The sequence below is a fragment of the Euprymna scolopes genome, chromosome 31, assembly GCF_053919585.1.
Source record: "Euprymna scolopes isolate OS-2025 chromosome 31, ASM5391958v1, whole genome shotgun sequence".
NCBI classification, from domain to species: domain Eukaryota; kingdom Metazoa; phylum Mollusca; class Cephalopoda; order Sepiida; family Sepiolidae; genus Euprymna; species Euprymna scolopes.
In genome coordinates, this window is record NC_136512.1 from 36,720,931 (window position 1) to 36,733,327 (window position 12,397).

General features: G+C 36.6%; 1 protein-coding gene across 2 annotated transcripts in view; it reads right to left on the reverse strand.

Annotated features, from left to right (window-relative positions):
- Positions 1-12,397, reverse strand: part of LOC145255695 (nitric oxide synthase, inducible-like) — a 203,244-nt gene that overhangs the window by 187,909 nt on the left and 2,938 nt on the right. The window contains exon 1 of one of the 2 annotated variants that reach the window (XM_080114268.1): positions 10,634-10,770. The exons of the other annotated variant lie outside the window; for it this stretch is intronic. The gene's annotated coding sequence lies outside the window, so the exon portion shown is untranslated. Of the gene's footprint in view, positions 1-10,633; positions 10,771-12,397 lie in introns of those variants that run through there. 2 annotated transcript variants of the gene reach the window in all.

The following is a 12,397-nucleotide window of genomic DNA, read 5'->3' on the forward strand; positions in this document are numbered from 1 at the left end:
CGTTTGGATGTAAGGGGTACTAATGAGAATCATGCCTAAGAGAGATTACGACGTTGGTTTGCGTTAATTTGAACTTCTGCATATCAGTACTGTTAGGGAAGCAGGTAGCAAGAAGGGAATTCCAAATTCCAACTCAACCATTTACCACCAGTGTAAAAAGTTTTCCTTTGTTCCTCTGTGTATCTAAAATCAAACGGGACATCAGTGGACAGAGTTTGTTTGCAAGAATTTCCCATTTGTGGAACACAATGCCATGGGACTGCTTTCCTACTGATTACTTATTATCATAGAACCTTCTCGACTGAACTCAAATTTGTCCGTTCTTCCTTGTAAGATATTCACAGCAAAAACTCATTTTAGTACCATAGCAAATAAAACTTCGTCCTCCACGTTACAAACACCAAGAAAAATTCCCACAAAGAGAACTTCTTTGCAAGGGTTTCTGATCTGTGGAATACAATACTACGGTACTACTTACTTATTGATTACTGCATTGTCTGATGTCAACAAAATACGAGACGTCTTCTTAAACAATCAAATTTTGCCCTTTTCCGACATCTCATAATATTGTTCATCATCCAACTGATAATCTTATTAATTTATATCCTCGAGTAACTTTTGGCCTTGGTAAGTAGTGACTTATTATTTATATAAAGAAATTACAGGGTTCGGTTTCTCAAATCATTAAAACAACTACCGCCTTGTCAGCTGTGGGTCAGGAGTTACAAACTGCGATTGTTTTATAGCTTACACAGGTCATGTTTACTTTCCTTGTTGTCACATTTTTTTTAAAAACGTAGACTTGATGCACTAAATGACAATTACTCTACCTCACCACTACCAAAGCTGTATCTTCTTCTTCTTCTTCTTCTTCTTCTTCTTCTTCTTCTTCTTCTTCTTCTTCTTCTTCTTCAGTGGTCCATCTGTAATGTTCTGGGGGAGTATATATTACGGCACCAGAACGAATATGTAATATTCGTTCTGCATAACACGGAGGGGTATACATTATATACGTGTGTCTAACTCGTGTAACGTCTACTGGTATAAAACTTATGACAACAGATACATTTTAACAAAAGATGCATTTTAACAACAGATACATTTTAACAAAAGATGTATTTTAGCAACAGATATACTTTAACAAAAGATACATTTTAACAACAGATACATTTTAACAAAAGGGTCAAATAACAGTTCTCTGGTGTTGAAACATCGGACCAATCAGAGAAACATACATGGTCCGTCCCTTATATTGTTTGCGGATCTTCGAGAAAAGCTGTAAAGAATATTAATTCCAATGAATCAACAAATCCCGGGCTGTCTTTTCAACAACTTTTACTACCGATGTTTCCCCATTGGAAAGCTGCTGCTGGTCCTGCTGATCTCCTCTACTAGGACCATCACTGTCCGACTCGATTCGCTCTCTCTCACTCCGGATTCTTGATTGATCAAATCATCGTATCTTTTCTCAAAACTCTACCTAAAGCCCACGTCACTCTGAAATGACCTCTACGTAAAACTGCGTCAGACTCTAGAGGCTAATCTATTTTAATTTTAAATTATTGTTTATGTTCTACATTTTTTTCTATTAAACATCTTAACATGAATAATTTACTCTATAAATATTTATTTTGCTATTTTTACAAATATTACAACGGTCATAACAATCGTCGACTAGCACACCTTCGTCGTTGCCCTGCTATATCTAACACATTAATTAACGCTGAAATATATGTTAAGGCTTCTTGTATAACCGCCATGCCAAGCATACATATAATCCATAGTATTCTGCTGACTAAAGCAGTTATGCTTCCCCATTATCAAGCACATATGATCATTTGCATAGACATGTGTAACAGAGCATGTATAAGCGTGTGTGATAAAATCAACAGTTGCCGTAGGATAACAGGTTAGTGAAAATATCATCATCATCAGCAGCAGCAGCAGTTAAAGCACGTATGCAAATTAGCAACGAAAAAAAAATGCACCACGTGGTCGAGGAGAGAAGCGAAGTGAGTCCGGCCAAGATGAATGTGTGAAAACGAAGGAAAGACAGTATTGGCTAGGCTGGTGCGAGGTGGCGGGGACAGAGACTTTTAAAAAGCACATATGTGTGTGTGCGAAAAGACTTTGGAAATATAATGACATGCATTGTTTTGGAAGAATCACGAATAAAGCCAATTCATTTGCCCTTACAAATATGCCGAGTCGAATTTTTATTTCTTTCCTGTTTTGTTTGTTCGTGCAACGGTATGAGCGTTACATAAAGAGAAAAATATTAACATATAAATAAATGCACAACATTAACATCTATTCATATAAATAAACATTAATACTTATTCATATAAAGACATAAACACTAGTATTGGGACGATTAATCGGAATCGGAGTTGGGAATCAGAAAATTCGGAGTATTTGAGGGTATCGGACTCGGTAAACCAATTTTCTAATGCCAAACCGATGCTTTTAATTGTCTTTTTTAAAATTTGATTTTGTTTAAAGCTAAATCTTCCATTGCTGTTAATAATGATGAAATAATAAATATTTATTGATTTTAAACCACCAGTGAAACTAAAATTGATAGATCTTCCCACACAAGTTTATTTTTATGTTTAGGAATATATCTGCACATTTAACATGAGTGTTTTTACGGTAATCAGAGAAAGATACAACTATATAGTTAAATATTTAGAGATTTAAAAAGAATCGGAATCGAAATCGGTAAATGGTTACGGAATCGGGGAAAATATTGGAATAGAGAGTACATGTGTGTGCGAAAAGACTTTGGAAATATAATGAAATGCGTTGTTTTTGAAGAACCACAGATAAAGCCAATTCATTTGCACTTTAAAAAGAGGTGCCGAGTCGGATTTTTATTTCTTTCCTTTTTTATTTGTTCGTTCTCGCGGCGTTACACATGTTGCTCCGAGGACCAGATCAGCACTTTGTCAGTAAGTGCTACGGTAACTACTGCTATCTGTGGAATAGCAGAATTAGTGATCGTTGTTTACTCTTCTAAATCCACTGTATTCTGTCTCTACCTATGCATATTAATAGGGTAATCTCGAGGAGGATATGGCTATTCATCGCGTACAGGCAGCCATTCATTATGAAGATGTTATATTTTGCACAACATATTGTTGGAATACATGGAAACCATTTGAGAACACTCCTGGGGGGGGGGTCAACTCGAAAACTAAATTAAAATATGTTAAACGTATTGTACGACCGGGTAACGCCGGGCGTCCAGCGTGTATATGTATATGCAAGTTATAAAAATATATAAAATTGAACTATATAGAATCTTCCGAGTTTCATCCTTATTCGGAGAAATCTTCAGGCATAAAATTCGTGTTTCTCTTGTTTTTATATATCCACGGGATGTTTGGCTTAGCTCTATAATATAAGCGTTGTTTTAAATTTTAAAGTGAAATACGTATGATATTCGGTTATAAGTCAAATTACAAGGTATCTTCAATAAGCTTATAGACTTTTTTTGTATGGCACTTTTATTGATAGCACACATATGAAACTCTAGTCCTCTTCGAAGTAATCTCCTCCGGTTGCAATGCACTTGTTGTTCCGTTCTAACAACTTTCGGAAGGCCCTATGGAACTCCTCTGGTGTGAGCATGCCAGTGACCCTCATCACAGCCTCTTTCATCTCCTCAATTATCTCATAACGACAACCTCTAAGGGTTTTCTTGAGTTTAGGGAATAGCCAAAAGTCACAAATATATAATTCATGTGTAATCACCCTTTTCTTCACCATATTCCCTCTGCTTCACTTTTTTTGTTTTCAAGTAAGATCTTTGACTTACTTGTTGTTTCATCAAATACTTTTGCATGTAAAATCCGATCCCGCATTTTGCTAATTCCTACCCTCTGATGAGAAGGTAAGTATTTCTTCGAAACTCCGCGGATTAAGGACTATCCACTTATCTAGTGTTTCCTTTTCAGATTAAATATGTTTTTTTTTAACTCATTTCAAAGTGGTTTTTAACATGTTTTATTAACTGTTTGCTCGTATATATATATATATATATGCATATATATATATATATATATATATATATATATATATATATATATATATATATATATATATATATATATATAAACATTAGGAAGTATCTACTTGGACCGGACAACGTTTCGGCATTAACATATCTCGTCGGCGTTCAATATTGTTTCCTATAATCAAAACTAAAAAAAAAAAAAATAATATCCAAAAGATTTAACAAAGATGACAGCCGAAAATGTAACCCCGATTAAATGTGTCATTTATTGTGTAAACACTCGTTAACACAAATTCCATGCATTGTAGCCTGACAATTCTCTCTATCACATAGTACAGTTTAACACTACTTTCTCCCCTACTCCGTCCATGACCGCTCTCAACAACAACCTCCTTCCTCACCCATAAACATTGTACTATCGTAAATAATTAAAACTTACTACAGAGTTATGCGCTGATATCTCCAAGATGTAACTACAACTCACCCCTACAGCATGAATTATAGTAGTGATATCCTCTCTCTCTCTCTCTCTCTCTCTCTCTCGCTGTCTCTCTCTGTCTATATATGTGTGTGTGATATGTATAATTTCCTTAAAACCTCTAGCCTTGATGAAGGGAAGACTAAAACTTGCTGCTCTGGTTTCAAATGATCTTAAATAACAAGGGAGGACTCGATTCCAAATATTCCTCATATGTTATAATTCCCGTCTTTTGGAAATAGAGTACGATAATGAATATCTCCAGTATCAAATAATCCTTATACACTGTGCAATTTATTTTATGTATGAAAACCAAAGAGAGGAGATATAACCTATAAAAAATATTTGGAATCAAGTCTCCCCTTGCTTTTATTTTAGATCATTTGAAACCATAACAGCAAGTTTAAATCTCTTATCCATCAAGACCAGAGTTTTTTGGGGAAATATCAGATATTTTGTAATTCATATGCAAAATAAAGAAAGCAAATGACTATGATTAAAACATTTTGTGGCTGTAAAAACGTGCCAAAAATAGGATTTTGATGATGGATGATCTTCTTAATGTGCGACCTTAAGGGCAAATGTCACGTAGCCACTACACAATTCAGGGCATTAGTTTTCCAACGAGCTTTCATTTTTTTAAATTCCGATCAATAGTCGCTGAGATTTGGAACTCATAAAATTGCCCCCCCCCCCAAAAAAAAACGTGGTATATCTATAAATGGATATATCTATACTGGTAGTCAAATTGAATATTGAAATGCTCATATCTTTGGTTCTATCGAACGAAACTACATGAAAATTTTCAAGCTTTTTGAAGATTGTAATAGTATTCAATGGTTAAAATTTTATGATAAAGCACAATTTTAAGAACCAACAAAATATGCCGAAATTTGCATACATTTGTATATATAGTGTCCTGCGGGCCAGCTTCTATTTTGCTGCTTCGGTTGTCTCCCCTATGGCCTTGTCAGGCCACTAATATATGGTGGAGTTAAAAGAATAAGATCGATTCTTTAAGAGGAGACTTATCGGAATAATGCAAAGCTCAACAAATTTATTTGGAGTTTATATAGAGTATCAATAAAATTAGAAAACGACAATAATGTATATAGATTTATTCGTTTATTCAATAAGAATGATTTAATTTCAGCTTATGGACAATTTCGAACTCGATTAAAAGCAGTCATTGAAGATAAAGGTTGTTTCATAGGATTACAAGATAACATATATCGACAAATATATATGGTTTTTACCATTACTGATCATCACAATGTTGTCACATCTTCTACCTTAGATCAATTAACTCTTATCCTAGAACTAGACAGGGTGTCCGGCGTTTCCCGGGTGTTTGGAGATGTGTGTAGAGCCATAAAAAAATGGTAGTAGGCAGGCAGGCTTGAACCCGTGCCGCGAAGGCAGAAAAGAAAGTGAAAGAAAATCTCACGTGTTAGCCAATGTCTCCATGACGCTATCGGAAGTCAAAACGCGTTAAAATTAACTGAAGTCAATCCAACGGTGACAATAACTTGCTAAAATGTCGGCGAAAAAAAAAAAAATCGACCCCTCTTTGTACAATACGACCGAGTGTAGGGTGAAGAAATTAATCTTTTGTGCCAATTATTCGATATTTGTCGTTCGAGACGTCGACCTTCAAAATGATACCGATCTTGTCAGGATCCGTCGCCTCAGTTTTTGCGAGACATACATACATACATGATGATTGCAACATCTTGTCAGACGAGTGCCACTCCCTCAGACACTTAAAGTCCATGAGCCCAAAAATGACTTCCATCGTCACAGGAACATTTTTATAGAGGGAGTATCTATACACAGATGATGTTACAGAGTCTTAGCTTTGTACGACAGCTAAGTCTCTCTCTCTCGGTTCAAAATATGGAGATCCAGCAACAAGCAAGAGCAAGATATCCAGCAACAAGTTAAACTGCAGACCAGCTTTATGCGGGTACTGGTCTCCCGCTTTATGGTTTTTAAATCAGAGATTTGCTTCTCCTAGAAAGGTTGCCTTCACCACGGCTTACAGGAGCCCTCTCATCCCCCAGCACACACATACATACACACGGTGCTAGTTGGCCGTTGACACCGAAAAAAAGATTCATTCGCCCTTTGAAAGGTCTTGTTTTAATCCTCCAGGGAAACTAGCCGCCCTCCTCACCAAACAAGTCTGGTGGGGGAACCAGTTTAGTCGCCAGTGACCCGATCATGAGGCAGGTAGTACTGGATTACATGGTACCAGTAGCATATGACATGACCTGACTATAACATACATACATAAATTCAAACAGACAAGTGGAATTTATATTATAGAAGATGGCGTCGGTCCTTGATAAACGGTGACCTCCAAGTAAAAACAAAGTAACCCGTTTAAGAAATGAAAAGACGTTCACTCCTAGTTGTTTCAGCTGCAAAACAAAGTGATTTGGAAGTCAGTAACTTTGCCAAATCATTTAAAAAAAAAACAAACTTCTTTTTACAAAGAAATCACCATTTATCAAGGCTCGGGGCCAACTCGAGGGTACGGTAGTCAATGGGACAATATCATAGTAATCGTAAGTAGTGGAAATTCGATAAATTGGATTACTTAAGCTGGCGGCTCCTCAAGAACGTGTTCACGTTGGGCTTTTTATCAAGACACCTTTTGTTCCTGTATAGAGTATTGTTTCCACTAGCCATTACCTTAGTGGTTTCAGCTGGACGTTTATGATTCACTGGGAAGAGAAACTTATTACGTCCACCCCAAAAAGTTCGTTTATTGACGATACAGGCATGCTTATGAAAATAACTGTTTTAAAAACATCAAGATATCCAGGGTAACATTACATAGAGAACCAGTACATTGTAGTAGAATACGTCGCAAAGAACATAGCATAAGCAATAACTCAACTCCTTTTTTTTCGTACAACGACATTTATTTCCATATTCTTCTGCCATGCATGACTTTCCGTTGCATCTATGACGTCACCCGCGTCTCTAACATGATCGTCCTCTCTAGTTGATATATTTTTTTAACAATCGAGCTCTCCACTGTCCATCTCTCTCTCTCACACTAGTTTCTAATAGTTTATCCTCTTGGACAGCTAGTCTTTGGAATTTCTTTTTATTATCTGCTTTCCTGACTGTACTAACACGTAGAAGTTTAAATGTAACACATGTCCTCTAAACACGGTTCCAAATATTAACCACTTACGTTCAAGTGGCGATTTGGGGTGAACGTGAGTAAGAAAACAAGCGTTACATAGGTGTGTGTGTGTGTGTGTGTGTGTGTGTGTATATATATATATATATATATATATATATATATATAAATAACGATTGAATGTCGTTTGGTCGATCGGGTTTCAATCCTGGCTTTTTTAAATTACATTTTCACCCCAAAAAAGGCACGTTGCCACTTTGATATAGCGGGCTACTATCAAGGGCATGAGCTACAGGGGTACTATGTAAGCAGTTGGGCAGCAAGATGTCGGTTCACGTTACACTTGAACTTCTGCATGTGAATATAGTTGGGGAAGCAGGGACCCGGAAGGGAATTCAAAAGTGTAGCGGTTCTAGGAAAGAAACTACTGAAGTAGAAAGATCTCTTACATCTAGGGATCTCTACTGTGAAGGGGTGGGATTTAGCTGCTTGTCGGGTTTGTCGGGGTATTTACGTCGGGGTACAAGTGCTTGCAGTTCGTCAGAGCAAGCACCGTTAAAGTACCTGTAGAACAGGCAGGGGGATGCAATATTTCGTTGATGGGACAGAGGCAGAAGCTTAGATGACAGTTCAGGACCCATCCGCATTATAAGAGAGAAAAAAATTAAAACTATAAGTTGATATTTACAATGAAATTTATAGTGCGAACGAATACTCAAAAAAAAAAACAATTTAAAAAGTCATTATAAATTTGTAAATTGTTTTTTGGAGTATTCAATCGAACCATAAATTTGATTGCAAATTTCAACTTACAGTTTTAATTTCTTTTCTCTCTCTCTCTTATATATATATATATATATATATATATATATATATATATATATATATATATATATATGGTGGAAATGGTAATTAATAAAAACTGAAGAAAGTGCTCAATACTGTTGTAGAGCAAATATGCGTTTTATTTATTATTACCGTATCTTTCTGTTAAGTTACATTATTGTTTCAGCTACTCGGTCGTTTTTTTTGGCCGTCTGTAGCTTCCTCAGACTTTTACAGAAATGTTCGCTATTTTGGGATGAAAGAGTGAAAGAGTGAATGAGGTCAGGGGAGTGCGAGGCGGGTGGAAGAAAGAGAGGAAGGGACAAGGGGGGAAGATGGGAGGGGGCGCTTGGTATGTCGGTAATGTTTTAGTTTTGGGGTTAAAGGAACTGGTGGGGGAGAGTCTGGGAAGTTCATTTCTGGTGTGGCTGAGGGCATAGGATGGGAAGGGGAATATGAGGGGTTGGGAAGAGGGGGTTACTTTAAAATACGAGCTTAATGTTAAAGTTTTTATGCGTCTCGTTTGTGAGATGATTTCTTGGTAAATATGTCTTGACCTGTTGGGTGTTCGCTTATGTTTGGAGGCGGGGGGGGGGCTAGGATTCGGTTTATTTATTTTTAGTTTTTATTTTGTTGTTAATTGTTTGGAGAGGGTAGCTAGAGGCCGCGGACACGGGTACACACATGCGCACGTACACACATATATACTTAAAAGAAACGGTCACATGTACACGTACATACCCGCCCTGGCGTGCAAATATATGCACATATGTGCGCCTGCATGCATAGACCCCGCGTTGCTCTCGCTTACGTCAAATTATCTTTAAGGTGCTAAAATTGGGTGCGTGTGCGTAGGCATGGATGCGCTCATACACAGATACATACACACATTGACGCCCCTGCCCCCAAGGAGGCGATTATACGGGCCCATATGCGCATATTGATTCAGTCATACCTGCACCCCACGCATACATGTAAGTGTATGCGCACATACAGATACCAATACTCGTGAGCACATACATCGACATATATACACAGCGGCAGGCTCTCACACACTATGTGGACAGCAGGCAGCGGGCACATATACTTTCACATCCACACACGCATACGCAGGTACGTGCACATATACATCGGTACCCCATGTACATACGGACGCCCACGTGGATGTACACGTGCGTGCATACACACACATACACACACATACACACCCAGTTATACAGACATTTATTGGTATAGACATATTCGTCTGGATAGATTTAAATCTAAGTTCATTTGTGGGTACATAGACGCAATACTTTCATTCGATGTAGACATTATTATACATAGTTATGAGCATAAACTCATTCCCGGGGTTCTATACATAATATTTTCATTTTCATTAGTGGAGGGTTTTTTTTGGTTAGATGTTGGTGCACACGGGTGCGCCGGCGTACTCCTCCACATACAAATACAACCTACAGATGCACGTTCCCACACGCATGCATGTACACAGATATACATGCATACACGCATACACATATGCACACACATATGCTCTCGTTATATACATCTGCAAAGATTCATACCCACACTCCCTCAAGCACAGATATGTGCGCACGCATATACATACTGGTATATAGCGTGACATGCCATAAATGTGGGCACGGGTGTCATCCACATATACTTTACAATACACACACACACACACACACACACACACACACACACACACACACACACACACACACATATATATATATGTATATATATTGACATTAGAAACAGTCTACGCGGTAGAGTCGTATTTATTGTGCGAAGGCAAAGTGTTAACGTCGAAACATCAATTGTTTTGCTTATATTGTTTCTAATGTTCATACACTTTTATATATATTTTAGTCCAGTCTATATTAGGCATTTTTAGAAAATAATGTTTTAAAGTTCATGTTATCAAGATATTCGAACTTGATTAATATATATACATATATATATATATATATATATATATATATATATATATATATATATATATATATATATATAGAGAGAGAGAGAGAGAGATAAAAAGCGATATACATATGTATGTGAACATGAAGAAGTTTAGTAATGAAATGATAAAAGAAAAAAAAGAAAAAAGAAAAAAAGAAAGAAAAAAGAAAAAAAGAAAAAAATCACTTACAAATGTCTTCGATAACGTAAGATATTTCAGATGCTCTTATCCTAGAATTAGATTCGAGTTAAATCAATGCATTATTGAATATAAAACTGTTTTATACAAAATGCCGGTACAGTAAAACTCCTTTAATTTTAAGTTCCTCTAAAGTTGGTATTCCTCTCATTTGGTCTTCTTCTAAACCTGGACTTTCTCTAACTAAACTGGAACTGTCTCGTCATTGAAATGTTATTAGCATATTTGATGCGGAGTTGCAGTAAAACTGTTTACATGGTTTAGTCAGATATTGCGCAGAAATGTTAGTATTGGTACTATGTAATTAATGTAGATTAGTTATTGATAATTAATTTACACTAAATGTAATTTTTTTTTTTTCAGATTGCTATATTTAAAATAATGTAAAAAAACCCACCACAATGGCTTGCAGCTCTAAAATAAAACAAATGACACTGACTTTACTGGAAAAACGTCAAATTATAGAAAAATTAGATGCTGGAGTTGAAAATAGCGTTATATTGAGAGATTATAAGATTGGAAGAAGTACACTGTGTTACATCAAAAAGAAAAAGAAGGAAATATTGAAGGCTGCTCCTTTCTCTTCAAATAAAAAACATGTCAAAAGAAGGACTCTTCGTAGACCAAAGCAAGTTGAATTCGATCGAATATTGCATGAGTGGTGTGTAGCAAAACGGAATGAAGGTGTAGTAATATCTGGGCCCATATTAATTGCTAAAGCAAAATCTCTTAAGGAAGAGTTGAATATCGCAGAAGATATGAAATTCAGTGAAGGCTGGCTTAGGAGCTTTAAGAGGAGACATGGTATAAGACAATTAACAACGGTCTACTGATACACACGCAGCATCAAATTCTTGTGACAAATTCAAGACGATAATTGTCGATTATGGTTTAGCACTAGAGGATGTTTACAACGCTGATAAAAGTGGCGTAAATTGGAAGTGCATACCTACAAAAACATTAGCCGGATCCGAGGAGCAGAAAATAAAAGGATTCAAATTAAATAAAGAAAGACTGACAGTTATGGTATGCGCTAATGCTTCTGGAACTCATAAACTTAAGCTTCTTGTCCCCGGGCATTGAAAGGAGTTTCGCCTTTGCCAGTATCCTATTGTTCTTTACGAAATGGATGGATGAATCAACAGTTGTTTAAAAAATGGTTTTTGCAAGAATTTATGCCAGCTGTCCAGAGGCGTTTTCTTAAATTAGGTAACCTGATTCAAAGTGCTTGCTTCTGTTGGACAATTGTAGAGCACATCCTCCCGAGTCAGAACTAGTGTCATCTTGCAGGAATATTTTTGTGTGCTACTTACCATCTAATGTGACTTCTCTCATCCAACCTATGGATCAAGGGATTATTTGGAACTTAAAATGTTTCTACATAAATGATTTCATGATGAATATGATAAATAGTACTGTGAGTATAAGCGATTTTCTGCGCCATTTTACTATCAAACATGCCATATTTTCTCTCGCAAGTGCATGGAATCAAGTTCGAGCAAGCACATTAACAAAAGCATGGGGTAAATTATGCCCAGTGCCAAAGACTTTTGAACTGAAAGAGAATACATCTGGTCTAGAAATAAATTCTTGAAACCAAACGGTTACCGACCAAACGGTTACCGACCAACCTCGCTGTTCTTAAATCACCTAATGTAAATGATATTGAAATGTGGGTGCAACAAGATGAGGAAACTACTGATCAATATCCTGAAGGCAGTAATGGTGATGAAAATAGAGACAGCTCCCATTCGC